Raw genomic sequence first — 4,976 nt, 5'->3', positions numbered from 1 at the left:
CTCAGGGTTTTCTATGTATAGCATCATGTCATCTGCAAACAGTGAAATTTTGACTTCTTCCTTTCCATTTTGGATGCCTTTTATGTCTGTTTCTTGCCTCAGTGCTCAAGCAAGTACTGCTAAGACTACGTTAAATAGGAGGTGTGATAGTGGGCATCCTTTTCTTTTTCCTGATCTTAGCGGTAAAGATTTTAGGATTTCACCATTGTAAATGATGTTAGCTGTGGGTTTTCATATATACTCTTTATCATGTTCAAAAAATTTCCTTCTATTCTGATCTTTAACAGTGTTTTTGTCAAGAAAGTGTGCTGTGTTTGTCAAAAGCTTTTTCTGCATCTATAGAAATGATCATGTGATTTTTTTATCCTTCTATCTGTTTATATGGTGTGTTACATTGATTGATTTTCTTTTGCTAAACCATCCTTGCATCCCAGTAATGAATCCTACTTGGTCATGGTGTATAATTCATTTAATGTTTTGTTGAATATGATTAGCAAGTATTTTTTTGAGGATTTTAGTGTTTATGTTCATTAGAGAGATTGGCCTGTAATTGTACTTTCTTCTGGTGTCCTTATTTGGCTTTGGTATTAGAGTAATGTTGGCATCACAGAATGAGTTAGGCAATGTTCCTTCTGTTTCAACTTTTTGGAAGAGCTTACACAAGATTGGTGTTAGTTCTTTCTGGAATGTTTGATAGAATTCACCTGTGAAGTCTTCTAACCCAGGGCTCTTCTTAGTTCGGAGCTTTTTAATGACTGATTCTATCTCTTTGCTTGTGATTGGTTTGCTGAGATCATCAATTCCTTCTTTTGTCAATGTAGGCTGCTTATGTGTTTCTAGGAATTTGTCCATTTCCTCTAAATTGTGCTTCTTGTTGGAATATATTTTTTCAAAATATCCTCTTATTATAATCTTTATTTCTGTGGGGTCAGTGGTGATAGCTCCTTTCTCATTTCTTGTTTTGTGTATTTTCATCTTCTCTCTTTTTTCCTTTGTTAGCCTGGCTAAGGGTTTGCCAATTTTATTGATCTTGTCAAAGAAGCAGCTCTTGGTTTTCTTTGTTTTTTCAAGTGCTTTCTTATTTTCCATTTCATTTAGTTCTGATCTGCTCTTTCTTTATTCCATTTTCCTTTGGGGTTAGTTTGTTGTTTTTTTACTAATTCCTCCAAGTGTGTATTTAGTTCTTCAATTTTTGCTCTTTCTTATTTTTTTATTTATGAATTTATGGCTATAAATTTCTCTCAGTACTGATTTTGCTGTATCTCATAAGTTTTGATATGTTGTGTTATCATTTTCATTAGTTTCAAGGTAGTTATTAATTTCTTTTGAGACTTCCTCCTTGGTCCACTGTTTTTCTAAGAGTGTGTTTTTTAGCTTCCAAATCTTGGTGCCAAATATGGGTCTCTGGCTATTGTAGATTTCTAGCTTCATTCCGCAGTGGTCAGAGAAATTATTTTTTATGATTTCCATCTTTCTGAATTCATTGAGACTTTCTCTGTGGTCTGGTATGTGGTCTATCTTGGAGAATGATCCATGTGCACTTGAGAAGAATGTATATACATCTATTCCTTAACTTAGATTTCCAGGGTTTGCCTCATGAATTTAGGGCACCCTTGTTTGGAATATAAATGTTTATGATTGATCTTTTTTCTTGAAGGATTTTCCCTTTCACTAATATGTAGTGTCCATCTTTGTCTCTCACAATAGTTTTGCATTTAAAATCTATTTTGTCTGATATTAATATAGCTAGTCCTGCCCTTTCATTGTTATTATTTGCTTTAAGATTGTTTTCCAGCCATTCACTTTCAACCTCCATGAATCCCTGGGTCTAAGATGTGTTTCTTGTAGACAGCATATAGATGGGTCATATTTCCTTATCCAATCTTACAATCTGAGTCTCTTGACAGGTGAGTTTAATCCATTGACATTCAACGTTATTACTTTCAAGGAATTACGTATATGAGCCATATTTTCTTTAGATTTGTGATTGTCATATTTTGTTTGATTTTTTTCTCTTTTCCCTTGCTCTTACACTTTCCTCCAACTCTGTCTCTCCTGTTTCTTTCTTTCTTCCTGCTGAACTCCCTTCAGAATTTCTTGGAGGGCAAGATTCTTTTTGTTATACTCTTTTAGTTTCTGTTTATCTATGCATATTTTGAACTCTCCATCATTTTTTGAATGCTAGCTTAGCAGAATAGAGTATCATTGGTTGGAATTTGTTTTTCTTTTAGGACCTTGACTATGTCATACCATTGTCTTGCCTCCATGGTTTCAGATGAGAAATGAGCACTTAATCTTATGAAGCCTCCTTTGTATGTGATGGTTTCCTTTCTCTTGCTTCTTTTAGTATTTTCTCTTTGTCTTGAGCATTGGATAATTTGACAAGTATATATCTTGGGATAGACATTTTGGGATTTATGGTGTTTGGGGTGCATTGTGCTTTCTGGACATGTACATCCTTCTCCCTCAGTAGGTTCAGGAAGTTTTCAGCCATATTTTTCCCAACACCCCTTCTGTCCCCTCTCCCTTCTCTTCTTCTTCTGGGATGCCTATAATATGAATGCTTGTGTAATTTGCATTGTCATTCAGGTCTCTAAGTCCCTGCTGCATTTTTCTATCTTTTTATCATTCAGATCTACTATCTGTTTGATTCCAGGTATACTGTCTTCCACATCACTAATTCTTCCCCTCTGCCTCTTTGAACCAGCCGTTATTTGCTGAGAATGTATTTTTGATTTCTTCAGTTGTGCTGTTCATACCATCATATCCATTATTTTTTGCATATGAGTGCAGTTTCTTCTGTATTTTTCCCAAGGGTTTTCTTTATATTTGTAATACCTTCCTTCACTTCATTAAATGGGCCCTTAATATATGTTTTGAGAGCTTTAATTTCTTGCTTGATGTTCTGCTCCTCTTCCTGGTTTTTAGTTTGCTCATTGGATTGAACCATGTTTTCCTGATTATTGGTTTGGTTTGTAGTTTTTTATTGCTGTCTGGTCATCATTGTATCCTGATGGGCTTATTTAGTTCCTTAGCTTCTTTGTCTAGTCTTGGTGTTTAATTAGTTGTTGTTGCCTGCCTATTAAGTCTTCTCTTTGTCACTTTGTTCTTCTTATTCTGTTTCCTTGTTGTTGGCTAAGTTCACTTGAAGGGAAATATTAGGGCCAGAGGAAGCAAAAAGAGTAAGAAATGAAAAAATATAATAGTAGGATTAGTAGTAAGTGTTAGCAGAAATACCATGTGAAATCTAGGAGGATGTATATTAGACTCATGTAAGTTGTTTAGAGTTATAAAGTAGGAAAATTGGAGTACCTATCATGAGACAGTCAATGAATATTTGGAGGAATATAGTATGAATTAAAAGGCCAGTGTGGCCAGGAGAGAGAGAAAGAGAAAAGAAAGGACAGTAAGATAAAGAGTGAATATAAGACAGAAAACAAGGCAAAGGTATTAGAAATAAATAGCCAGTAAAAGAGGGGGGCAAACAAAGATAGGTGTAATGTAAGAGAAACAATAAATGATGGATAATAGAAAGATATAGAGGAAAGGGGATAGTGTTGGAGGCCAAAATCAATATACACAGAAAAGGGGAAGTGGAGGATAAGGAAATACAGTAAATGTGAAGCACTCCCTGTAGCACCTAATATAAAAAGAATAAAAAAGAAGAGAAAAAAAGAAAGAAAATAAAAAGGAATAGGGAGGGGGCAAGCAAGCAAGAAAAAGAAAAAAAGGAAAAAAGTAAAAAAAGTAAAAAAGGCCTTGGGGGGATAAAGAGGAAGGAAACACAAGAAGATAACCCAACAAAATACTAGACAAAGTTTCAAACAAGGAATCCTCTTTGTAGTTAAATAAAATACTTAGGGATCTTATGTTCCCCCTTTCTTCCTTCCTCAGTTCCCTCTCTCCAAAACAATGACTCTTAATTTCCAGAGGGAGAGAGCACCCTCACCTCACCAGGAACACCAAGTAAGCTGTTGGAAGCTTGGAGAGCACCTCCTACAGACCCTCTCCTTTAGGTGTGCTACTGAAAGGATTAGTTGATTTTCTGACTCCCACCTTCTCCCAGACCAAGTCTCCTGTCCCAGGGTATTTAGGTGAATTGGGCTTTCTCAGCAGATTCACCACTCCTCTCTTCCCATGCTCTCCCCAAGCCTGCCCTTATGCTCCTCTAAGGACAAAAGAAAAAAAAGGGGGGGGGGAGGGGAGGAGACCAGAAAATTGAACCCACAGTCGCCATCCCTCTGGTGCACCCCCCACTGAATCCCTCCCACTTATGAGTCTGTCCAAAACCAGAGGGATAGGGCAATCTTGGACCTTGGGGAGAGCTGGACTCAGGAAAGGCAAGTCTGGGACACTGCAGACTCAGGTATGTATGTCTGCAGAATGCGGGCTATGGGGGCTTAAGGGACACGGACATGGGGACCACACATCTGGGGATCATGGGGCCCCGGAATACCACCTCACCATGGACAGTTCTCAGGGAACACCATGGCAGCCAGCTCTAGGGGGAAGGGCCCCACCTCCCCACAGCCTCTGACCCCTGTACTTGCCACCGGCAATTCTACCTTTAGCAAGCACTAGCTCTTTCACTGTCTCTCCAAATAGATGTCCACACACCTGCTGCCTTGCAAGCCCCCAAAACAGCCTGTTTTGGCAAGACTCCAACCCCACTTGGCCACCTCTTTGCAGGAGAGACTGTGCAGTGCACTCACTCAGATGCCATCTTGCCCCACCTCCTAGACTAGTTACTTTAAATAAACTTAGTAGATTAAAGTTATCAGTCACTGAAATTTACTTTATCCAATTAAGTTTTGTCTTACATTCCTCATTCTGTTCTGTGGAAACTAGGCATTTACTTTAGAAGAGATCTATTATTTCATTAACCATGATCTTTCAATGTTCATCTTAAAGAATTAATGAATATGATGCTAATTTATTTCATTAGTATCTTATAAACCTAGGAAGATTACATTTGA

Source organism: Dasypus novemcinctus, chromosome 22 (genome assembly GCF_030445035.2).
Source record: "Dasypus novemcinctus isolate mDasNov1 chromosome 22, mDasNov1.1.hap2, whole genome shotgun sequence".
Lineage (NCBI taxonomy): Eukaryota > Metazoa > Chordata > Mammalia > Cingulata > Dasypodidae > Dasypus > Dasypus novemcinctus.
This window is presented reverse-complemented; position numbering follows the sequence as displayed.